At 46.2% G+C, this 24908-nt stretch overlaps 1 protein-coding gene and 1 long non-coding RNA gene across 3 annotated transcripts in view; one reads left to right on the forward strand and one right to left on the reverse strand.

Annotated features, from left to right (window-relative positions):
- Window positions 1-1537: 1537 nt before the first annotated feature.
- On the reverse strand, window positions 1538-13054 carry LOC113966084. Of its 2 annotated transcripts, XR_003533703.1 has the most exons (4): window positions 10759-13054; window positions 10402-10463; window positions 7822-8148; window positions 1538-1818 (listed from the first exon to the last, which is right to left on the reverse strand). It is a non-coding gene; the product is annotated as an uncharacterized LOC113966084 (long non-coding RNA). The 2 variants fall into 2 exon arrangements; XR_003533702.1 differs by lacking the exon at window positions 1538-1818 and having other exon boundaries at window positions 5529-8148.
- A 6113-nt stretch (window positions 13055-19167) lies between these two features.
- Window positions 19168-24908, forward strand: part of MYH9 (myosin heavy chain 9) — a 70875-nt gene continuing 65134 nt past the window's right edge. Inside the window, exon 1 of the mRNA XM_027680347.1 lies at window positions 19168-19297. The gene's annotated coding sequence lies outside the window, so the exon portion shown is untranslated. The remainder of the gene's footprint in view (window positions 19298-24908) is intronic.

Here is a 24908-nt window from a genome sequence, read left to right on the forward strand (position 1 = left end):
AAAATATACTAAAATTGACGGGTTTTCTCCATGGTCTGCAGCTTCTGTGAAGCAAGGTCCCTGTACATATATATACATCTTTATCCACTCACATACTCTTGTCTGTTGTGGAGAGTGCCAGGAGCTTCTGGATCTCACAGATGTCCCCAGCAGCTGTAGCTGCTGACAGAAGAGGACAGGAGCCAGCCTGCTGGCTCTCCCACCCAAGGGAAGGCTGAGCTCCCAGTACCCTTCTCAGCTACTACAGACTCCTCATCCCTCTGCTGCTAAAGGCACCCCAGCACCATCTCTCCTAGGAGTGGACAAGTGGTTGAGCAATTTCCTGAAAAACAGGAAATTTTTCAGTGAGAGCCCTCAGAAACACTGACTTTAAGTCATCCAGAGGGTACAAAATGCACCAGAGATTTCGGTGTTTTCCAGAGATGGTGACCTCCGGTCACCTGCTTGGCTCCCGCTCCTCCATGCCGGTCTCACACAGCTGGCAGCGAGAGGGTGTTTTTTCCAGCTGGCTCTGCACTCGTAGCTTCATGGCCTCAGGAAGGAGAAGATCTGCATCCCCCGAGGTTGCTTTCTGGCTCCATCACGAGGCAATAACACTTCCCGGCAGGGCCCGTAGCCGCAGGCGCATGGGCTGCACGGCTCCTTTCCTTGCAGGTGGCTTTACCTGCGGGGCTGTGCCACAGGCAGCAGCAGGTGACAAACCCAGCCCTGGGTCTTGCCAGGGCAGTGGCAGAGATGGAAGATGGAGTGTTGTACTGCATGCAAGCTCCAGCATGCCCACGTATTTATATAACATCGTTTTGCTTTAATCTGGCTTTTTTAAGTAAACTGTCAAAGCCCTTTCTGTTCGCTTGTTCACTAGGAACCTTTTTCTTTCTTTTTTTTTTTTTTTTGACAGTGAGTTTCGTCTTTCAAAGCTTGGCTAGTTTTGAGTGATAGCGAAAAACCCCTCTTACAGTGGCTTTTTGTTCCACGCTGCTATTGTTCAGGCAGAAGTGGTTGTTTTCTTTTCATCCTGGCATAGCTCAGGAGTGACTGCATGGTCTGAGCTCAAACTTTCTAAAAATACTTACCCAGGAGGAGAGATCCAGCATGGCAGTGTTCAGACCCAGAGATTAACGCCTTGGAAAGGTGCAGTGGTCTGAAAAAGAAGCCGGTGGCAGCATTGTGCCAACTCTGGTCACTGTAAGCCCTGAAGCTGCAACACGTGGCAGGCAGAGAGGATCTGCAAAGTGCTATGGAACTCTCTGAGGCACCAGGGAAGTTCACCCAGTGCCTGCAGAACCAGCCCAGGGGGAATACTTTCTGTGGAGAAACTATAGGGTGACTCAGAAGTCATAAAGAAAAGCACTTCTTGCTGCTTGGAGAAGCAAGGCTGAACAATGAGACTGCTCCTCCTCACCAGAGGTTGGCCTTCATAACCACATCCTCTTGTTGGAGCGTGAGACAGGGCTCTGGGGGAAGGGAGGATGATAGAGACTGAGCAGAGCAGAGATCAGACATATGACAAATTGCAGGAAAGCATGTGGGAGCTCCTTTTTGTCCTTCCAGTGGCTGATTGCAGGAAGCTTCCCAGGTGACGGCTTTAGCAGCTGCTGGAACAGGAGACCTTATTGTTCTGCACTTGTGTTTACAGCCATGCCAGTTTTTGGCAGGAAGCTACAAGACAAAACCCTCACATTCTTCTTTCTTGCTCGCCAGGTCTGCTCCCAAGGGGCTGATCCTTCAGCCTAGCTATTTCAGCTTAGCTTACCACCTGAGGAGATCCACCTTCCACTTCCCATCTGGGCCAGGTCCCATAGGCTTCACCCTAAGATCCTGGCAGAAGCATGGAAACTTTTCATAGAGCTCAGACAATATTAAAGGTTGTTGCTGTCATGCCTGCCACTGCATTTTTAATGCTAAACTGTGCAGTTGCCCAGCACACCAACCCCCTTGCTCCTGTCTGAGCCCTTTCCCTGACCTTGGGCTCAAGTTCTGTTCTCAGTTTGTTGACAACTCTCAGGAGGAAGCACATTTAAGGTTTTCTTAATCTGTCTGGCATTGCACAGAAGGCAGAAGCTGGCAGCACCCTTGAGATGAAAGGATGTGGGAACATGAGGGACCCGTCACTGCTGGTCTCACTGGAGCCTGCAGCAAGGAAGCTGGCAGCATGTGGCCATGTCCACAAGCAAACTCCTTAGGCTGCTGTCATCTCCCTGTTCTGCTGCTCTCCCGCAATGCTGTTGCCTCCCTGTGACATTGTGCCCAGCCCGTGGTGGCCAGCAGCACATGACTGACCCAAGGGCACGGTTCCCAGCTTCATCTTCTCCAGCTTGCAGCCGGGGTCATGATGGCTGAGCTCTGCCAGTGTTACATGCCGAGCCTTGTTTCCCTGCCTTCTTTTTTTCCTTCCCTCCCTGGGGTTTTATTCTGAGGTCAGGAATGATGGTCACGTCCCCTCCAAGGAATCAGCAGGCTGTGGCATTTCCGGTGAGGGCGGACACGCATCTGAGGCTGCTGGCAGAAAATCCCCCTGCCATGGAGCTGACAAGGCAAGAGCCTGGTGTGTCACTGGCTCTGCTGAGGGGTGTCAGCCGGGGTTTTCCATGGACCGGATGTGCTTGCTGTTTTAATCTCACCTGGAGAGCGCCTGGCTGCAGTTCAGCCCTCGCCTCGCTTGCCTGCACCCCTGATCTCATGGGGTTTTGCAAGCACAGAGTCAGCCCACAGCAAGGGAGCTGCAGGGAAGGCACAGAGCTCAAGGTGATTCAGTCAGGGAGCCACTCTCCCAGCTGAGTCAGGCTTTATTCCAGCACCTCCGTGTCCTGCTGCAGGGGGATATGTTTAGAAATTGCAGGAACCCTCACAAACTGGGTCTCCCCAGCACTTCTGGCCCTTTGCCCCCCCAGCCCAGCATCCCAGCCAAAGCTGACTCCAGCCGTGGCTGTTTCCTCTTTGTAGTACTGCTGCACACAACCAGCTGCATCATGTCAGCCTGGCGGGCTGTGCTGTCCTGGTAAATGACCCGATTCCCGAGAGCAGGGACAGAACTGCCAATGTACAGCTCCCTAGGCTGAGGGGAGGGCAGCAGATAGCCCAGCTGTGCTCTGTGAAGCTCACTGTGTATCTCATCTGTGTCTCCCACCAACATCATATCTGCTGGTGTCTTCTCTTGCCACTCACACAGCAGCACGGGTAGGACCTGTAGCATCAGGGTGTTTAAATCCATAATCCCTGCTTTGCAGAAAGGTCAAATGAGCTCTCCCCGGGTAATAGGTTTGGAGGGGACTGGCAGCACCATCGGCATTTTGGAAAGACATGGCCAGTGCCTTGGAAAAAGAGCCTGCAGAGGCTGGGTGCCTGCAGATGGTGTCCTCACGCAAAGATGAAGGAGGGGCAGCCTCCAGCGGTCACCCACAGGCACCTATCAGCAGCCCATGAGCTTGGGCTGGGGACACTAGAAAATGGAATGCTGCCTTACAGGGTATTCTCCTGCCTCATTTCTGCCCCAGCCTCCACTGGGTCTCCCCTCTCCCACACCAGAGTAAGGGGATGGGACAGGAAGGCCCTCATTATCCAGGGTTTGCTAATTAGATGGGAATGTTATCTCCAGCCCAGATGTCAGCTCTGACCTCCCTCTAACCTTTTTCTAGAAATCAAAACACACGCAACTCTGTTTGTTTTAAAATAAGAAAAATAAGTGGTTGGGGTGAAGCAGGAAAACCTGGCCCTGGGGGTACGGCTGAGGAGGGAGAAGGGCACACGACCAAATAAGCCTGGTGAGGTATGCCAGGCTGCCGAGCTAAATGAGACTGGCCACCCTGCCCTGGGCAGCGGACAAGGTCCCATGGCTTATGGTGGCTGCACATGTATTTTGGGCCCTTCAACCTATATCTAGTAGCAGTGTTGGTGCACACACCACTTCTTGTCCCAACACATCCCATAGGATCCCAGCTGGGACCAGTAGGTCCAGAGGTGGAACCGATGGGAAGATCGGCTGAGTTTGTATTTTACCTCTCTGCCTTGCTTTTGGGATTTATGAAAGGGACTCAAAAGGAGATGTTGACTGCTGGAACAAACTCTGTCTTTCAAACCTGTCCTGAATGCCTTTTCCTTGTGCCGCATAAGGCAGTCCCTAAGTTGTTTGTTTCAGAATAAAGGATCTGGGTGACATGAGCAGCTGGTGATTCTTGTCCTTGGCTTGTAGTAAAACCTTGTTTTATTTCATTTCTGTAATAATTTTCTATAGCTGGGGAGTAAACTGCCTGACTGTGATCTGGGTCAGACCTTTGAGCACCTCTCTCTATGTTAACCCAGATCTACATCTCTGTTCCCTATAGCAGATTACATTGCTTTGCTTCCTCTTCTTTGTAAGACCACAGCTCTAGCCTTGAGCTTAACACCAACTGAGTAAAACTGGGTCTTTACCCAACACCCCTTATCCTTATGTGTCAGGCATCCAAGCGTCCTGGGCTGCAGCAACAAAACTCCTTATGACAGAGGCTTGATGGCAGTTCTTGCAGTAAAATGAGGAGTGGATGTGGCCAACTGAGAACCAGCACCTTGGGGCTTTCTCCTGCTGCTGCCTCTGTAGCTTGGGGCAGCCACTGGTCCAATGTTGGCTCTACCTTGCCCAGTCCATCTGCACCACAGGAACAAGGCTTACAAAGACTTCAGAGGGATTGCTCATCATGCCACAATCCTGATATTGCAAAAGGCACCGCTGATTCACAGTTACACATCATTTTACCCACCATATCCTCAGGACAGCAAGCAGGCAAAAGTTTTGAGGTCTCCCTTTTTACTTGCATCCTTTGAAATCACCTGTTGGCCCACTGAGTAAAGGGTATTCTTTTTTATGCTCTGAAGGCCATGCCTCATGCTCATGACATCACAGCAGTGATGCGCTGCCCTCCAGCAACTTCACCAGAGCAGAACGTGATTTCTGTTGTCTTCCAGTCCTAGCTACTGCCTGGTACACCCTGTCTCCTGAGCTTCAGGGTTACTGAAGCAGAGTAATAGCTGAGAAGTGAGTAATCAAGAAGCTACCTGACCAGATTTACACCTGATTGTAAACATTTTTGCCAATCACAACGGGAAGGAGAATCTGTGCCTGCTAAGGTGCAGAGCTGCTGAAAGAGAAGGACAGTGCACAGACGTCCCTGGAAATCAATACAGATGGCACTCACAGAGCATGCCTGCAGTACAGCTCTGCTCACAGGAACCACAGCTCCAGGGACTTGAGTGAATTTGCACCCATTTTTATGCCCTAAACTTCTGAATCACTATTTACCCAAGAGGCGGATGCACAGCCTCCCTGTGTGGCACTGTGCACACGCACTGACAGATGCTGGTTCTGTGCATGCACACCCCAACAAACACACTCGCAAAGACTCGAATTTCTACAAGTAGACAGAGACACCTGCTCTCCTCCAGAAGGTGAGATGGACCACCTTCAGGATGATCCTTTACATTTGCAAGAGGGACACTAACAAACTGCAGCAACTCTGGGGAGGAGCATGAAGCTGACTAAGGGGGCTGGACCACCTGACACATGAGCAGGGGCTGAGGGAGCTGGGTTGATTTGGAAAGGGGAACGCAGGCTTGTGAGGGGGACTATGTAACTGCTGGCTTCTACTACCCAAATGGGGGTTATTTGAAAGATAAAGCCAGATTGCCAGAGGTGCTCAGTGAAAGGACAAGAGGCAAGAACAGAGATGGTGGATTTGTCATCCTCAGAGATTTAGCCCTGAGCACCTTGATCCAACATTAATGCTGGCCCTGCTCCAAGCAGGATGTTGATATGGAGACCTCAAAATTACTGCCTATGCTAAATGATGCTGTGATTTTGGTAATTCTACTTTTTTGGTAATAGACATCTCTTAATTTATCCCTTAATTCAGATACTGATTGCAAGCACTTGCCCGTGGGATGCTAAAAGAACCCCTGTGACCAGCCACACATCTGAATTCAACTCATTCGTGATATTTCTGGAAAGAAGGCTTTCTGGCCTCTCCTGAGCTTCAATTCCCTCATAGTTTCTGAGCAGCTTGTGTCTGGCTTCCCACGACTGTATATTTTCAGCACCTGTGTAGCAACCAGGTAGTCAAATGGATCAAAGAAATTATCAAACTGGAAACATCTGCCTTTCTTTAGTTTCAAGGTTGTTTCCAGCTGGATCAGCTGGCTGTAATACGAGACTAGCAGTGGTAGTATGAATATCAGAGGAGGAAGGAGAACAGCCCTCCTTCAGAGGCTGCTCTGACTTGTGCTGATTTCACATAGCCGTGAAGCCCCAACCCTGACCTTTGTGAGGCTGAGGAGGACATGATGTTCCACCTTTGCAGGTTAATCTAACCCACATTGCTCATCCTGGGGTGAAGGGTGCACAGCTTCTCCTTCTTGAGCCACAGCCAGCCTGGAAGCAGCCAAAGGGTAGCTGTTGTGGTAAGCTCGGGAGAGGGGGGGATCACCTGAAATCCCTCTCACAGCTCCTACCCCTCTCTTAAAATATGTGGCTTGAGAATTATAACAACTCAGTATGTGGTAGGGAAGGTCATTGCATTCAGGCACTTCTGCAAACCTGAGTGTCCAAGGACTGGTAAGTCCATGTGGGAGCACCTAGCCCAGGCAATCCCATGTTTCTGCAAGTTGAACATAGCCACAACTACAAGAAGTTTATCATAAAGGAAGCTCTTGGTGCCTGTTTCCTCTCTTATAATGCAGAGATAAGTGCCTCCTGCAGTGCTAACAATGACTGCTTTTGGTAAAGACTGCTGAGTAAAGACTTCGTCAGCATGTGCTTTGTCCTCTGGAAAGCCAACCTTCCACACCTCGCAAGTGACATGGCTGACCCTGCCTCCTGCTCCCTCCCAAATCACACCTGTGTTCACAGAAGGAAGTGGGTGCTGTAACATTTGTTATTTTTTTTCCTTTTTCCCTTCCTATTGCAAGAAATTGAGTCACACACATAGGGTGATGGCTATGGGTTGTTAGAAGGCCAAAAAAAATATAGCTTCAGGCTGAATCCCTGCTCACCATACCCTCCTCCCCATCCCAGCCAACATATGCATGTGGCTTAACTTTTCATGTCCTTGGTCTAATGAACTCGTGTCAGGAATTTTATGTACATAGCAACCTTATCTGATGACAGCGACATTTTTAGCATGTTTATGTTTAGTTTTATTTGCAACCCATTTCCAGCATAGTTCAGCTGGGTGGACTGCACAGGGTTGAAATGTGTAAGAACCCAATACACACACACTGGAAGCTCAGCCAGAGTTAGGGGGGGCTCCGAACCACAACCATAGGCAGAAGGATCTGCAACAGAGTTTGTGCACCAGATTTGCCAGCTGCAGCCTTTCACACACTCGCTAGTGGCCGACAAGCAACACTGGGAGGGGTCGAGGGGAGGGTTGTTTGTTTTTCCTTTCTTTTTTCTTCCAGTTCTCAGTACTATCACAACCAGATGGGAATAGGTTTCCCATGTCAGCTGCGGGGGGCTCTCCAACCCACTGCTCCCAGATACCCACAACATTACAAATGCAGACATTTCTGCTTCACCACAGCTCCAGCTAGTAGGAGGTATGGGGAGAAGGGGAGGGGAGCCGAGGCGTTTTGTAATTTGAAATTTGAACAGCTGGATTCAGCGAGGGTTCCCAGGGTTTTTCCCGGGAAGGAGGTCAGCGGCTTGTGCAGGCAGATAGCCTGGGAGCAAGCATCAGGAGTGCCCCTGGAGGCTCCACCTCCGCAGCTCTGCCCCGAGTAAAGCGCTCTTGCCCTTATAAGGCTGCGGTTGTCGCAAGGAAAAAGAGCCATAAATAGTTGTATGATTGTTACCTGCTTCGCTTTTCCCAAGTCAGGCTCTTCCTGTCTGCAGCTTCCAGCACTCCCCTCCCCACTCTCGCTCCAGAAAGGCAGCATTTCCCATGTCTCTGCTCATGGATGTGCAAGTCCAGGTCACAAGGTCCAATTTCTCAGGGTGCTCTGCCCTGCACGACTCCTCACCTTGGCCTGTTCAAAATGCAGAAAGCCTCCTCCTGCCTGGGACTGTTCACTTGCTTTACAAAGTGCTGCAGGAGAAGGGCTGCAGTCCACACATCTGTGTCTTTCTTCAGCAGCTCATGGGCCAAAACTTTCTTCAGTTTGAAGGGTGGCACTTTCCTTCTTCAATTGAAAGTGTATGGACAAGGGAAGGTGTTGGAGGAGAAAGCAAAACAGTAAAGCAGGGCAAAATGAGACACTAGAAGAGACAGCAAGCAGCCCTATGCAAGATGTTTCTGTTTGCTTCTTTTCCAGGGTGTGAGATCTGTACCTAAATGTAGGGCAGACCTTCCTGTGTCCTGGAAGGAGAAGCTTATCATGATGAGTGGGTTGAGCAGCAGCAAAGTCCAAGACCAGCAATCAGGAGACGTGGTGTATCCGTCAGACAATTATTTGCCTGTTTCCTGATGTGTTTGAGTTTTGCTCCTTCCCCCTTCTAAATTTTTCTCTAAGTAATGAAGCAATTCATTGTCAATGCATGTTTCAAACACTGACTCTCTTGGTTCCTGTCTTAGACCCAGCACACGCTTCCCAAAAGTTTCCTGTGGGCCCCATCTACAGCAGTTTAAAAATTTTCCATCTTGCGTGCAGTAGCTCTGTGCTGCCATGAGGTCCTCAGTTTCCTGACTTGCCTGGTCAGCCACAGTAGTACCTGTACCTGTCTCCTGCCTGGGACCTGCTGCAGGCATCGAGAGCAGTCTCAGCCTTTCTTCATCTCTGATTGCTCTCTCACAATGAGTTTATCTGGTCTGTTGGAGCTTGAAAACTCTTTGGGGAAAGTAGCAGGAGCTGATCTTGGCTTCAGAATCAGTCTGTGCTACTGTGACACAGTGAGAAAGGAGGACTGTGGTTTGACGTGCAGTAGTAAGGGGGGAATGCCTATCTTTACTAGGCTATCCACAGTCTCTTCCAGAGAGAAGAGGCAATTTCCCAATAAGAATGCTATGCTTGGGAAGCTGCCACTAAGAATTATGAGTTTTCCCCTAGACAGTCTTTTCCAGGTGTGCTGGCCGGCTGGGAGACACAGCCCCCATTGGGAATGTAGCTTGAACTACTATCTCCCCAGTACTGCAGAGATGTTGCTCCCCTGCTTTCTGGGCAGCTCCTTGGACACAAAGGCAACTTATGCTTGAATATCTGAGGCCATCTACATTGTAAAGGTCTTGGGCAAACAGCACAATCACAGGTGACAAGAGAAGTGTGACGCTGACCGGAGACTGAATCATAATGTGCTTCTCCCAATACCATGAGTTCAAGGGCCTTGCTTGACCTTTCTCCAGAAATTCAATGGAAAACAAGGTTAGAGAGCAGCAGTGTGAAAGGCAGTGCAGGGTGGAAAATGTTTAGCATTAAGATGGCAGTTATCCTTACAGTACAGTTTTCCATCATGGGGATTGCCTCTTTTTGAGGCAGAAGGGCTGCCCCAGGCCCCTGGGTTTCCTCCTTTCCTTTGCCAGGAGGCAGAGGGAGGAGGAGGGAAGCCAGTGCCAGGGACAGCTCAGTGCCAAGAGGTGAGGTCACTGCCATCAGGACCAAACGTTGGCAGGGAGGAGGGCAGAGGCCGCTCCCTTCCCAGCTGTTGTGTGTCTCAGAGTCTGAGCACATGCTGAGCAGCCAGCCAGGATACCAGCAGGCAAGATGTCCTATGGGCCCAGCAGGGCCATCGTTTTAAAGCAAACTTTGTTTTGCAAATGAAATGGATGGGGAGGGTCTGGAGGAATTACAGCCTCTTGCTTTCCTCTGTTTTCTCCTCCTGTGAGGGTGAGGGTAGCAATCATTTCAGGGCACACAAACCCTAACCACATTCTTTCCCATCCCCAGGCATTTACACCCAGGAGTCAATTCCAAGGGACCATAATCTAGATTTTTAGTTTCAAAGGGGACTTTACAGTGAACTTAAAAGACCTTGGTCTCCTATATCCTGAAGAAGCACAAAAAAAGGCATCTTTAAGTGTTTCTAATTATACCTTTTTTTTTTCCTCCTGCTTTACATATTTTCCTGCTTGTTTTTTTTTTCTTTGCTAATTATGAGACTAATTTTAGAAATTAGTCTTGTCCACTTTGGAAATCTAACAGAAAATTAGTAAAAATGCAATAGCATGAAAATGAAGGTAAGCCTGGGGAAAGGTAATTGTTTATAACTGAGGGGTTTTGTTAACTCCTGTGCCTAATTAACACACTACAAAGGGCAGCCTTTGTTGAAACTTCCACGCCCTGCTTTCTCAATTAAGGTACAAGAGAGATCATCATAAAAAGAGCTTGGAGACAGCTGGTATGTCCCCTAGCAAAGATTTAGCATTCCTTAAACAACAACAACAACAACCAAAAAAAAAATCTCCAAAAACCGAAAGCCAACAAAACGAAACATATGCATACCTTCCTTTTCTGCATATGACTCTTTTTTTTCCATGTAATGCAAAGTTTTTTCTCATGACTTCCTAGTAGGAACAAAAAAACTTAAATTATTATCCTCATTGCTGATGTGTTTGTAGCCCACAGGAGAAAAGGGGCTGGGATGATTATTTTTGGGGTTATGATGGCTGGTAGGAGAAACTTTGCAGGAAAGCTGAATCATCGGGTGAGCATCTTGTTTTCATCTTTTTGTATTTTGCTATCCCACATCTAAGGGGTGGCTTATGAAAATTCAAAAGGCTTTTATACATGTACATTCCTCTATAAAGAGTCAAAGAATTATAGGCCTCTGCACTCTCTCGCAATTAGCCGCAAACTTACGTATAGGTGTGTGCTTCAAGTTCAGTGTTAGATGCGGCTGTAATCAGGAGAGTGGTAGAGTAGTAAGAGGCTTAAGGATGCTTTAATTCCATGTATAAACAGAAAAGACAAGGAGGGAGTGGACAGGATTTACAACAGGTTAAATGCTTTGCCCCACTGTGTAGAAGAGAGCAGAGCTACCTTATTTCATGTTTTATGATCTGTGTCATGCTTGTGTTTGTAACTCAAAGTCCAAATATTCTATTCCATGGAAAATCTTTTAACTTCTTTTTTTTGTCCTTGAACCAGTCCAAGAAGGCAGCACCGCGTGCAGGAACTCCTTACACCCTGGACTAAAACAAGTTGCTACCTCACATGGAGGAATTTCAGGAGTCCTTAAGTCCCTGAGCACCTCTGTGCTGTGGGTTTGATTCCTCTAATGCTTTCCTGTCTTTTGGTAGCTGAGAAATATTGCAGAGCAGGTGCTAGCCTGGGCAGCTCAGTAGTCTGCTACTCCTCAGTGAGCTATTGATTTTTGACGGGAATTGGTGGTGTGTTATGAAAACACACAGGATGCCCAGTGAATTGCTTTCCTTGTTCCAGAATATTCCCAGGAAACGATGGTCTGATAAATGGGAAAGAAGGTGACTGTGTTAGATGGAGCTTGTCTGCATCTCATCTAAAAGATGGCTTCCCACAGTGATGGCACGTCATGTATCTCTGTTGGTAATTTCTCACATCCTACAAAGCTAATGCCCCAGTAGGTTTTGGAGATTCTCTGCTTTCTATGTCAGCACTCTCAGTTCAGTCTTCTGGTCCATCCCCCTGACTCAAACACAGGGCTGAAAATAAGGGTAATGCACAGATCTTTGTGCTCAGCTTCCTGCAGTGGTCCATATGTTCCCAAAGGCAGAGCAGACCAGGAAAGCTGTCCAGAACAGTCCACTCTGACAGTGGGAGGCTGGAGGAGCTGGGAGAATTGAGGAGGCTCTCAAGGGAGCAGGAAAAAAGTCCCAAATGTGGGAGGGAATCTTGGCAGAAATGAAAGGGGGGTTGTTGAGCAAAGCATGCACTGGCTCCAGATGCACAGAGCTTGCAATATGTTAGGCTGAGAATCTGTGGGTGTGTTTATAAGACCTGCCACTGACTTGCAAGCACAAAGGATATAGCCTCCTCTTATCAGAAAAATGTGGGCTTCAGCCTTGCAGAACAGGGAGAATGAATGCTTGTGTGACTTCACACTGGGTCTTCTTTCTGGTTGTGGCCCAACAGAACAGTCCTAAAGTTTGGCTTTGACTGGACTGACTTTGGTTTCTGGCAGACAAAAGTGGTGTCTTTCACTGGGGCAGGCTATAAATGAGTTAGTTCCCCTGCAGTTCCCACAACAAAGCTACAATGAGAATCTGGATGACTTTCTACAGCACTGGAAAAATCCCTTGCTCCTAGCATCTCTTGGGCATACTAGAGTATTTCAAGCTAGTTTCACTTTGTCCTCAGCCAGCTTCCTGGAATGAGAACCACAGAGGCACTTCATTTGAGCAAATATTTGGCCTTGATTACTATTGCAGGCTGAGCCCAAAAACAAACAGCGAACATGGGGTAAGCTGAGAGGCACCATTAGTGGAGAAAAAGCTCACACAGTAACCTCAGGAAAGGCAGCAAGCTGAATGTAGGGGGGCTCTCATGGTTTTTTGCTAGGAGGAGGGAAAACATGGGAGACTAAATTCCTACTGGGAGAGGAAGAGGGAAGTGAACATCCATTTAGATGCCTTTTGTTTGGGTGTCTGTTAAAGGTGGCTGATGCTGAAAAGCAATTAAAACAATTAATAAAAAATGTGAAGTAGTTAAATGCTATCACTTTTATGTATTCTCTGAACTTAGTCCTGTTTTTCAAATAGTACAGTCATTCTGCTACTGAAATCTTGGTTTTGTGAAAACATGGCCCAGCCTGAGACCTACAGAGGGAAAAGAGAAGTAAAGGTGGCATAAAGCTCTCCACAACCCTTCCTTATCAAGATGAATTAAACAGCATTTAGATGGATTTGTCAGTCTCTTTAAAGTATGTTTCCCTTATCAGTACCTCACCCAAACCTGGCAAGTCATAAGCCTGACAGGTGCAGGGTGACAGAGGCTCTGGGGAGGGATGCTGTTCTCCTTTCAGCTTATCCTCTGCTAAGAAGAATGCCCCCAAGCTCTTCTAAACTCAGGAATCTGAAGCATTTCTTACCCCCTCTGAGAAAGGGAGAAGGAAAAGGAGGTATTTGAGATGTTAATAAAAGCTCCTTAGCAATTGTTGAACTAGGGAGCTGTGAGGCCAGGGCAGACAAGCCTAAAATTGCAGGCATTGTACTTGCTGAAGAACCTAAGGTGTAACAAATTATGTGAAAACGATTGTTTTCTGCAGGGGAAAAAAAAAGTTATCATACTTCTCAAAGGAAGGTAACAGGATGTTTTCTGCCAGCACATTATAGAAGTCTGGGTAGGCCCAAGGCAGGAAACTCACATTCCAAATCTCAGTTTTGAGACAAAGATACTTTTGAGGGATGGCTTGTATTCCTGTTGGCCATTTTGTATAATGGTGTTGGATGCCAGCTTTTCTGAATTTAAAGCTGAACAGAACATAGTGAGCAGCAAGAGAATAGGGATAGAGGAAACAAGGTTTGGAAGGGGATATAATGAACTGAAAAATGTCTGTTGCTTAGCATTGTGCTTCTATGTAAATGTCAGAGGTACCTCTTGGAGGTAAAGAGCTCTGGGCCATTATTATTAGTATGTCAGATCAGGAATGTGGTGTCTGTAACCATGCCACATAGAGTTGTAATCTCATCTCAGGGACTGGATGAACTCACAAGCTCCAAGAAGAGTTTTCTCCTGCCTAGGACAGAAGTTTTCATTTAGGTTTGTTTTTGAGGATACTTCCATGACTTCAGTCAGAGCACAGCTGTTTGATAACCTGCTTCCCCAATAAAGGTCCCTTCTACAAGATGGTGTCACTCCCATTTTATTGAAAGGAGGGACTCTGGCATGTGATAGATATACTTACTGCACTACTTAACCAAAGAGTTAGAGATATGTGCCTCTAATGGTATCCCAAACGACCAGAGATGCTGTATGTTAATGCTTTGTTTTTCAGCTGCAGATCTTGTCATTAATGTGTTAAGAAAGTAAAAACATGTTCCTCTTTTACTGAAGCTGAAGCAAGAACCACAAAGAGTGAGCAGGAGTTCAGCAGGTTGTTCACATGGGGCTGTGTGGGTGGAGGGTTGGGGAGAGGTGAAAAATAGAATAACTGTTTTAAATGGTAGAGTATGCCAGGTACAGCTCCTCCCTTCCTCCCCAGTCTTGGGGTGCATATATATTTCCCTCTTAAATTTTCTCCATCAGCAAAGTCAATTTAAAAGACTCCCGTCACAGTGCCTGAGTTTAATCCCTTCAGTTGTGGTGATGTATCTCTCTGTGGGCCTATAAACTAGATCAGTGAACTGATCTTTTTTCTTGACCTTCTTTTTTAACTGTTCTTCAGTGATCCAGTACACAATATGACTTTCTAAACATCTTCATCAGCACCACTGGAGCAGTGGTAAGTTGTGACACAGCACTAAAAACAAGTGGTTAGTGGGAGAATAGACAACACCTTAAACCAGCTTTGCTGATGAAGAAGGCAGGATGGAATCACACCCTGACATATGAAAGTGAGACTATTAAGCCATATGTTTTCCACAGCCATGCCAGAAGGTGGGTAGTCCTGCTGAGGGTGACATCATTGTGTAAGAAAAGGGGCTATTCTCCTCCTAAAATCTGCTCCTGGCTGCTTCTGAGACAGCTTACTGGGCCATGTTTCCCTACTGCTTCTCTGACCACCAGCCCCCACCAGGGGAAACATCACTTGCTTTTATTCCTTCCACATCTCTTAAGATGGTTTTCCACCTTTCACCCTCTCACAATTTGGATATGGCATTTGTTACCAGAGCAGAACGGCAGGACAATAAGGAACTGGTTTAAAGGGAAAAGGAAGTTATGTGCTAATAGATGGTGCTTAAATTGCAGACAAATTTCAGGTTGCTTGGAGGCATGAAGTCCACAGACATACGTGGCTTTCTTCTACAGACCCACCTCCAAAGAGCCATTTCCTTTTGCTACAATACCTGAAAACCCTCCAAGTTCTCATCTGCATTTATAGCTGCTGCTTTGTATGGGTTTACATAATAAAGCCACTCCAGAGCTGCTTTCTTAGAATTCTAATTATGAATGTGCACTGAATCGACTAATGCTTCAAGCTTTTGCAAAAGCAGAGCTGACGCTTCTTAGCAATACCAGATTGTGACATTCTCCAGATCTGTACATGTGCGGTTTCTGTCTAAGGCCACTGTGGTTAGCATTTAGCAATGTGACTTCTCTGATGAAGTAAACACCTTTTCATCTCTGTCACTCTTCTTGTTTCACTCTCTCAAGCTTGTCAGTAAGTAACTAGTTTTGGAAAAGATTTTTTTCTGCCCTGCAAAGCATTGGAAATTACTCACCAAAATCAATTTAGCCACTTTATCTGTTTGTCAGATATAGAAATCAAATCTCCCTGCATTTATTGTTGATCGCAGAAGGGCAGGCTTCTCCCAGGGGTTGCTATTTGCCAACAAACTTAAGCAAAGTTTGTTTGCAACACACTTAAGACCAAACTGGTCTTGTATTAGATCAGTGTAGGGGAAAACACTGTAGTTCAGCAAAGTGGCCATTTGTCTGGTGTGTAGTTAAGGCTGCAAATTGAAGAGGTATCTCTGGATGCTCACTGTTTAATAGATTTGTTTCCCTCTAGAAATATTACAGTACCATTAATTTACTCCCATCAAACTGGTAAATCTCTGTGCTGTTGAGATGTTTTTTCAGAATTCAGTGGCCAATACAGGTGTGTTCTTCCAAAGGATGCTGGCTTGCAAACGCTGATGGAAAATGTGAGTGAAGTTGATCAGAAGGATCCACATAAACATCATGTGAAATTGTAGAAAGTAACAGATGTATAACATCAGTGTGATAGCTTTTTTGGTCATACTTGTTTCTCTCTGAGGTGTGTCCCCTTTCCTGGGTAACTTCCTGCCAACAAAAACCTGTTGCACCTATTTTCAAAGTAATCAAGCTGAGGAAAACAGACATTTAAAATCTGACTTGCCTCAACTATGGCACGTCTGCAAATCTGACCATTAGGGAAATACAGAGTTTTCTAAAGAGGTGGGATACACTTTTTGTGAAGGGGAAGGATGGTGTAAACCTGCACCAATCTTTGTTCTGAACTGATGCTTTACTGCTGAAGCCATGAAGAAAGTTTTGATACCAATTAAACATGAGTGGGACCAAGTTCTCAAATTTATATAGAAAAAAAAAGCCAAACCTTAAGAAGGCAGTCTAGCCTAACCTTAGCCTCAAATCTGAGCATTGGGAAGACCAGAGCACATATGCAAGTGTGAGAGTCAGAAAAGAATAAAAAAAATTAAAATGTCCAGTACCATATGCTCTTCAAAAATGACTTTGCAGCAGCTTTTTTATGTCTGCATTTCATGCTTGCAGTCATTATCTTTTATTTCCAATATTACTATTTGCTGTCAGTTCATTCTGCCTTTTGTATTTGCTTTTCCAGCTAAGATCTCCTACTTTTCCTCCTTTAAAAACTCTCTTTAGGGTTGATACTGACCGCTTTCCTTCATTTACCTTTCCTTTCTCAGCCACTTTGGCTGATGATACAGCCTCTGATGTTCTTCAAAAGCTTTTGATATATGTAGTTACCTTTGCTATTTTTATTCTGCTTCATTTTGGTGGGAGAATTTAAAACCCTGTTGTTCAGACAGTAAATATCCTTTCCATATGTTGGTCACTTTTTTCATGGCTCAATATGAATCACTGGATTGTTTGACCATAGAATCACGCAATGGTTTGGGTTGGAAAGGACCTTCAAGATCATCTAGTTCCAACCCCTCTGCCATGGACAGGGACACCTTCCACTGGACCAGGATACTCAGAGCTTCATCCACCCTGTCCTTGAACACTTTCAGGGATGGAGCATCCACAGCTTCTCTGGGCAACCTTTGCCAGTGCCTCACCACCCTTACAGTAAATCCAAAGGTATCTGGTTATGTAGGTAACTGGCAGTCACAATTCCAGCTTCCTTTCATTTTCTGCCGTGAAGTACTAGGGAAGACCTACCCTGTATGTTCCCTTCTCACTGCCAAATTAAATTCTAATTTCTATTTTGAACCTGTATTTATGTTTCTCACCTATGCCTCTATATCACAAGTACTGGGGCCATGTTGCTGAGAACACAGCTGCGATGGGCAGGGCACGTCTCAAGGATGAAGGACCACCGCCTCCCTAAGATCCTGCTTTATGGTGAACTTGCCACCAGCTGCTGCAAGAGAGGAGCCCCAAAGAGGAGATACAAGGACTCTCTGAAACAACGTCTCAGCCTTGGCCATATTGATCAACATAACTGGTCTACTCTGGCCTCCAATCGAGAGGTCTGGAGACACACTATCTTTAACGCTGTTGCTTTCTTTGAGAAAGCACGCAGGATCACTCTTGAGGAGAAAAGATAACGCAGAAAGAATCGTGCCTTGCAGAATATACCACCTAAGGAGTCTTTCTGCTGTGCCTTTTGCAATCGGACATGTCTATCTCGTATTTGCCTCATTAGCCACCAGCGTGCTTGTAACAAATGTGGGTAGAGCCCTTCCCAAATCTTCATTCGCGAAGCCTAGCCATGATGATGCCTCTAACAGTGACACCTCTGTGTCCCTAATACTCAGCAGTACAACCTTTCAGTGATTTTTGCCTTTTGTGTTTTGAAATACAAAGGTTTGTTTCCAAACTGCTGCCATGAATATTTCTAAGCCTGAAGTGTTTCACTTGGACAAGAAATGTTTACTTTAGGTACTTCTCCACTAAGTTCCCTCTTTATTCAAGCTTCTTTAACTTCATTTGCCTCTTCTACTTGTAGGTAAACTTGACCTTGCATTTTCTGTCAATGGCAGCTACATCTGCAAATCTGCCCTCTTTATACCAAAGTGGGAAGTCACAGAGAGAAGGAGCCTTGTATTTCTGCATACTTGTAAAATGTGCAGTAAACCTCATCTGTGTGGCTGGTTCCGACATCTGGACTTAGATATGTTGTACTCTTTTCAGAAGAACTTTGGTCTGGCATCTTGGCTACTGCTTCCTCCTTTTGCTCATCCTGAAGTTTCAGTAAATGCAAGGAGGCAGAACTACACTGCTTCTGTCTTTTCAAACCTCTGTGTTTCGGCATGCCTTTTTAAATACATTTCAGGCCTCCACATATACACTGGTTGTTCAAACACCTCAGCAACATCAGGGGCTGCTTATGTCCATGCTTCTGCTTGCCTTGGTTCTGTTCCTTAGAGTACAGAGAAGGGCAATGGAGCTGGTCAAAGGCCTGGAGCACAAGTCTTAGGAGAAGCAGCTGAAGGAGCTGGAGTTGTTATGCCTGGAGGAGTCTCAGGGGGGACCTTATTGCTCTTTACAACTGCCTGAAAGGAGGCTGTAGCCAGAAGGGGGTCAGCCTCTTCTCCCAGGCGTCCAGCAACAGGATGAGAGGACATGATCTCAAGCTGAGCCAGGAAAGGTTTAGGTTGGACATTAGGAGGAATTTCTTCACAGAAAGGGTGGTTAGATGTTGGAATGGGCTGCCCAGGGAGGTGGTGGAGTCACTGTCCCTTGGGGGTGTGTAAGGAAAGACTGGATGTGGTACTTAGTGCCATGGTCTAGCTGACATGCTGGTGTTCGGTCACAGCTTGGGTTCGATGATCTTGGAGGCCTTTTCCAACCCAACTGATTCTGGGAAACGAAATTGTGACTGGCACCTTCCCATTGTGGATATTTTGCCCTACAAGACAACAGAGTCGAGTGGGAATCTCTTCACCGGGACACCCCCGCAGCCCCCATTTCCGAGGACTTCTGGCATGGCCTCCGGAGGCCAGGGCCGAACCCATCGCCCCGCTGACCCGCATTCCCCGCTCCCAGCCCGGGCACACCCGCTGCCCTCGGCAGGAGCAGAGGCCGGCGCGGGGCATTGTGGGCCCGGCCTGGCACGGCGCGGGGGGTTGTGGGGGCCGCTCGGCACGGCTCAGCCGGGGAAGAGGGGACCTGGGGAGCCCGGCCCGGCTGCCGGCGGGGGGAGCCCCGGACGCGCCGCCCACCTCTCCCGAGCCCCCGAGGTCGCCGCCGCCGCTCCCCGCCCGGGCGGCCGCGGGGCGGGGCTGGGCGGGGCGCGCGCCCGGGCGTTGCTAACGGCTCATCAACGGCCTCCTCGGCCCCCGCGGCCCTGCTCTAATTGGCCGCCGCGGCCGTCACTCTGTGTGGACGGCGGGGCCATTGGCTGTCGGCGGCGCGGGAGGCGGGGCGGCCCCGCCCGGGCGGGCGGGCGGCTCGGCAGTGCCGGTGAGCGAGCGGCGGTCGCGGTGCCGCGGGAGGAGCCGCAGCCGGAGGACGCCGCACTCTCGCCGCGAGGAGCGCAGCCGCCACCGCCGCGGCGTTTCCCTCCCTCCGCCGTAGCCGGGCTCAGGTGAAGCCGGTCGGGCGGGGCGGTGGGCGCGGGTGGCTCCGGTTTGTCCCCCCTGGCGCCGCGCTTCCCTCTCTCCTTCCCTCCCTTGCCGGGTTTGGCGCCTCTTTGTCCGACCGGGCGGGAGGGCTCTGCTGTCCCGCCTCTTTCCTGCCCCGTCCCCGCGGGACCTGCCGTGCCCGGGGTGGTCCCCGTGTCCCCCTTCTCCTCCGGGGCCGCGCGTGCCTGTCGCGTTGTTCCCAAGGAGTTGCCGCTCTCCCTCCGCTCCCTGCGAACTGGCCTCCCGCGGGTGGGGTGGGGCGGGTAGTTGGCGCTCTTTTTCCCCGGACCGACCCCTGTGCCCTCCCCGCCTCCCCCGGTGCATGTGCCCCGGTGCCCGCGCCGTGGGGGCAGCGGGCCGGGGCCGGCGGGGCAGCTGTCAGGGCAGCAGCCTGAGTCACGGGCTGACAGCCCTCCTCAGACACCGCCATGGGCTTGGCTTCCGCCCGCCCGGCCCCACTTCCTCGTTCGGTTTGGGCCGGGAGAGAGGGAGGGAGTGACAGGGCAAGATGAAGCTTGCACTGAGAGCTCTTTCAGATAGCTTGTGCTTTCAGGCATCACCTCCAAGCGAGGAGTAAAAGTTCTCCGGCTTTTAGTGGTATCTTTTACCTGCCTGTCCTCCCGTAGGTGTGGAAAGTAACAAGTTTCGTAGCCCCCGAGGGTGGCGCCTGCCCAGTGGGTTTAATGAGCATTGCTCCTAATTTGCCTAAACGCAGGGTGAAATGAATTTTAAAGGAATAACATGCTTCTGGTAATAGAGGGGAATTTTTCAGAAGTAAGCTTCGTTGATCAGCAAGCGCTGCATGCAGTGACTGTTAAATTCCATTTTCTTTTCCTCCTTTTTCTGCTTTTCCTCCTTTTCTTTCTTTTTTTTTTCCTCTTGAAGCCCTGTTTGTGCTCTTCACCTTTGTTCTTCCATAGGTTTTTCTTCTGTATCCTATGTCATGATGTCCTGAGCCAAACTCCATCAGAGCAAACTAAGAACCTAAACTTTTTTCTAAGTGAGCAGGTCTTCCTAAAAAAAAAAAAAATCTCTCAAGTAATGCATAAAAAACCTTTGCTTCAAAGGTATTTGTGCTTGTAAAGATATTGTAGTAGTCTGCAGGCCAAAGTCCATCTATGATTTTTCTACCTCTGCCCTTCGCTGGAAGGAAATACAAGGTAACTTACACAGAGACTGTTGAACCATGGATTGGAAGATTAAATTACGCATTCTTAGCTCTTGTATACATCTCCTGTCTGTAAGGCTAGCTATGATAAAGTTTTAACTCCAGAGTAACAGCCTTCTAATCAGTTACTGCTTCTGTAAAATGCTTTTGAAATTAGTCACTAGGTCACATGTGACTAAGTTCACTTATCGATGGCATTCCAGTGAAAAGAGCAAATCATGGTGCAGATATGTATTGACCCATAAATGCACTGTCTGCAACTGTGGTGCTCTCAAAGTTTAAATGAGATAAACGAATATTTTGTAAACTAGGAAGTTATAGTGAGGGGAAAGCAACTGATAAATGTAAGTGGGACTGCGTTTAGCAGAGAAAGGTTTTCAAGTTGCTAATCACAATTAACAAAACTCTGTAAACACAAGATAGTGTGCTAATCTGACGTTGTAAAAATAACTAGAATGAAATCATGCAGCAGTTCTGTGATGCTCCATGTCAGGTGGAAGTGTTTTAAGTTGACGTGTTCTCCTTCTTTATAGCTCTATTTATTGCACTTATTCATAGTGTGTACACTGTCTTTCCAGAGGTGGACAGGCAAAATTTTCTGTAACTCTAAGGTAGCTGCAAAATTGGTAGCAGTGGCTAGAAATGGGGAATTAGAACTTCTCATATTTTCTGACCTGAAATGTCAAAGTGAGTATGACTGGCACCAAGCTGGTGAGTTATGTGATTCTTTTTGGAATATGGTGTCATCTCTTGATTGCTTGACTTGTATAGACAAGATCTGAATTTGGAAGATCTCTGGAGAAGACTCTTCGACCTCAGTGTTAGCTCTGCTGGGTAGCCCTGTGTCTGTTTCTGTATAAACAGGAAGACTTAATAGTCAAGTTCTGTCTGCCCCAGAAGAATGAGTGTAGAAACTGAAGACCTTTTATTCAACTTTGCATAGATTGTTAGGATATTTCTACCATGGTTCTGGGTTGGGTTGTTTTTTTTTCTTTCAAGTGTTTGTTGGAAAAAAGTTGCCAGGATGAGACTTTCATCTGAAGAGATAAAGAGAAAGCTTTTTTTCATTATTTCCTCTAGGTAGATTTTGATGTGCTTCAGAACATTTTAAGTTGGCAAATAGCTTGTGAGAGCTGCACCATAATATTTTAAGTGAATCTAATTAATAAGTAATGGTAATAACAATGAAAAAATACTTGTCAGTAAAGTTGTAGGAAAGAAATTAGAAGAATTTCTCACTTAGGAGGCTGAAATAATCTGTGTTGTCTGGCACATTATTTTGGTATTATGCAAAATGTTGGAGAGTGTTCAAACTGTAGTGGGTGGTAGCTCTACTACTCTTCTTTGAGTTAAAAACTGTGGTGGAGTCAAATGCCACAGGTGCTTAAATCTTTTTTCAACAGTACATGGCACTGCAAATGTATCTGCTGCAAATGTGAGACTTGCATTTACCACTGCAACAAACTATCTTGAAAATGTGAACCATTATTATCTTGGAAAGCCTTTAAAAATAATGTACTAAATGTTTGCAATTAATAGTTCACAACTTAGTCTTCTGTTAGACTATTCACATATAGGTACAAGGGAGTGCATGTATATCAGCTACTAAGTATGTGAAAATATACTTCAGTTGTCTTGGGAGATTAGTCTGTTTATACCCAAAATTTCAGGTTTTGTTCTGTTAATCTCCAGGATACTGAACAGAGGAGACTGGACACGTCAGAGGTATTGTGATTTCTGAGCTGATTCTACTTAGTTTTCTGCTTCCACCCCCATCCCTAGGCCTGTGTCTTGCCCAGATTTATGTCACTTGTGGATTGGTGTGATTCTAATAGGGTGAGATTATAAGTGGACCCATGGGAGGTACAGGAACCCATCTAGTTAATGCAGGGTTTACTGAAAGGGGAAATAAAAGCTAAGGTCATCTTATCCCCCACCTCTGTGTACTACATCTGCTTCTTTGTGTGGTAGTTTCGGGTTATTGGGTAACGTGCTGAAGTTAACTGATGACTACAGTGCATTTTAGAGGCTCAGAGTTAGTGTGCACATCTACTAAAACTATCCAAAACTTTAATCTTCAGTGTGTGATTTAATATATTTTTGTTGGTTTGACTCAGTAGTGCACTCAGTGCCCTCTAACATACATTTTTTGTCTTTGATTTCTTGTATAAATATCTTATTAGTCTTTGTTTTCTTAGTTTGTAATCGAGGCAGAGCTGTTTGCATGTTAAGTAGAGAAATTGTATGCCTGACGTTAAGTCTTCTGTGGGTTGGAACAGAACTATAATAGCAGAGGATTGCCTACAGCAGCATTGTTTTTGCTGGCAGTTGCTCTAGCTTAATGGTGGCTTGGTGACCTTGTACCTTAAATTTCTTTTCAGCTTAAACACACCATGGTTCTAATTGAGTTTTCTAGTGTAGAAAGAGATGGAAACTAGCAATCCGATTTTCATAGAGTATGATGAGACAAAAAACACAAATGCAACTTCTGCCCTGGAAGCTAATGCAGATGGGTGTTGTCCAACTACATGAAATGCATCAGTTTACAAGTTCATCTTAATTATGGTTTATCCGCTTCGCTTTTTTCTTCAGTGACTGTGAGAACTTGTTCTGAGTACTTGAAGTAATAATCTCAACACCAATTTGTCTTGCAGTTCTAAGCCACTGTAGTGGCTTAACACCTTCGGACCTCACTCCAACCCAGTCGTGTTCAGTGTAATGGACTAGTCTGTGTTTTCAGTTAATGATCCTTTGGCCTATTACTGTTCATCACAAGATGTTGCCTTTCTGATCATCCTAAAAAGTCTAAAGAATTAGTAGTGTCTACAATTTTCTGGTGATGGCACTGTGACTGATTTCATTGTATGATACTTCTGGAGCTAGTACTGCTAAATCCTGCCCTTTTTAAACATAGCAAAGTGGAAAATGTAAAATTGATCTAACATACTTGTCTACTGCAAATTATTTCTTGTACAAGTCCTACAAATGTATTGCTGCTGGTTGCGGAGAGGTATAATGAAATGTAACTCTGCATACTGTGGTTTGACTCTGTGACCTCTTTATGAAATTTGTGCCTCTAGAGTTTTGTACATGGGGTTTGGATTCTGCTTGTCTTCATGACTAGAAATTTAAATTTCTCTTGATGCTGACTCTACTGACAGTAGTAAATAAAACCACATGGATGAGCGATTTCAGTAAAGCTAATAAGCTAATAATTAATATATTGAGGGAAACGTAACTTGGAAATCTGTATCATAAAGTTTCCTTAACTGATGAATACTTCTATTCATCAAGAACTACCATTTTAATGGGTCTCGGCAGGAAATTCATTGTGATATATGCCTCAACACAGAACTGGAGTTCTGATTTGCTTGAAAGCCATGTGGGCGTTCAGACTTGTAAGAAAAGAGGTTTAGGGAAATTTTACAGCTCAATTTTGACAGTCCTGTGCAGTCAGAGTTGGGTTTTTTTTTACTGTTGGGCAGCTTCCTGTTTAAAATCTAAGGCTTAAGGCATGCTGTTGTGATAGTTTACTTCCCTTTTTATTATTTGTAGTGATGAGAGTACATTCACCTGTGTTTTTCTTTTCGGCTGAAGACTTTTTCTTTTCAGCTTAAGACTTCACCAGTTCACGTGAATTTAGGCTCTTTTAATCTACGTTGCATTTGACTTTGGTTAAAGTTGGTTGTGGCCAGCAACCAACCCATCTACTTTCAGTGACAGAGTGGTTTTAAATATTCCAGAAAGAAAAAAAGGAAACCTACAACCAAATGTCAATGAAAAAAATAATTTCAGTTGCTTCTTGTTCTCCAGGTGTGACTGACTTAAAACATCTGTAGTATTAGTTTGTAGGTAAATTGTTAGTGAGTAAGCTCTTTTTGGCAGGGACTGTAGGTCTGCTTACCATTTAGTGCAAGAGATTCCAGTCTTTCTATGTCAGAATTGATAAAATCAATTATTTTGAAACACCTGAGTACAAATTAGTTTTCATTGATAGGGTTTCTTTTTCTTAGATTGATAGTCCATCTTAGGATATAGAACAAATATACGGTGTTTAAATGTAAGAACTTCACAACAAATACTAAATGTAAATCTGAAGTCAAACCAGTGAACTGGATTAGAAAGTTTCTGACTAAGCACTTGGAACTAGTTGGTTGATGAGGTAAATTGATTTTTGACAGGTTTGGTTTTTTTTAAATGTGATGAAGAAAAATATTCTCTGGCTTCTTTTTCAGCTATGTCAGTTATAGTTTAAATGTAGAGAAAGATACTGACATTTTTCTTTGGGTTTTTCTTGGGTGGTTGTGAGGATGGGTAGCTGTGTGTTTACCAGCTAGTGAAATAGCTCAGAAGGGGGGGAATCGAGATGAAGTTATCCAGAAACAGGCAGTTTAATTAATAAATTC

This window comes from Neopelma chrysocephalum, unplaced genomic scaffold (genome assembly GCF_003984885.1).
Source record: "Neopelma chrysocephalum unplaced genomic scaffold, ASM398488v2 Primary Assembly neopelma1_59, whole genome shotgun sequence".
NCBI classification, from domain to species: Eukaryota; Metazoa; Chordata; class Aves; order Passeriformes; family Pipridae; genus Neopelma; species Neopelma chrysocephalum.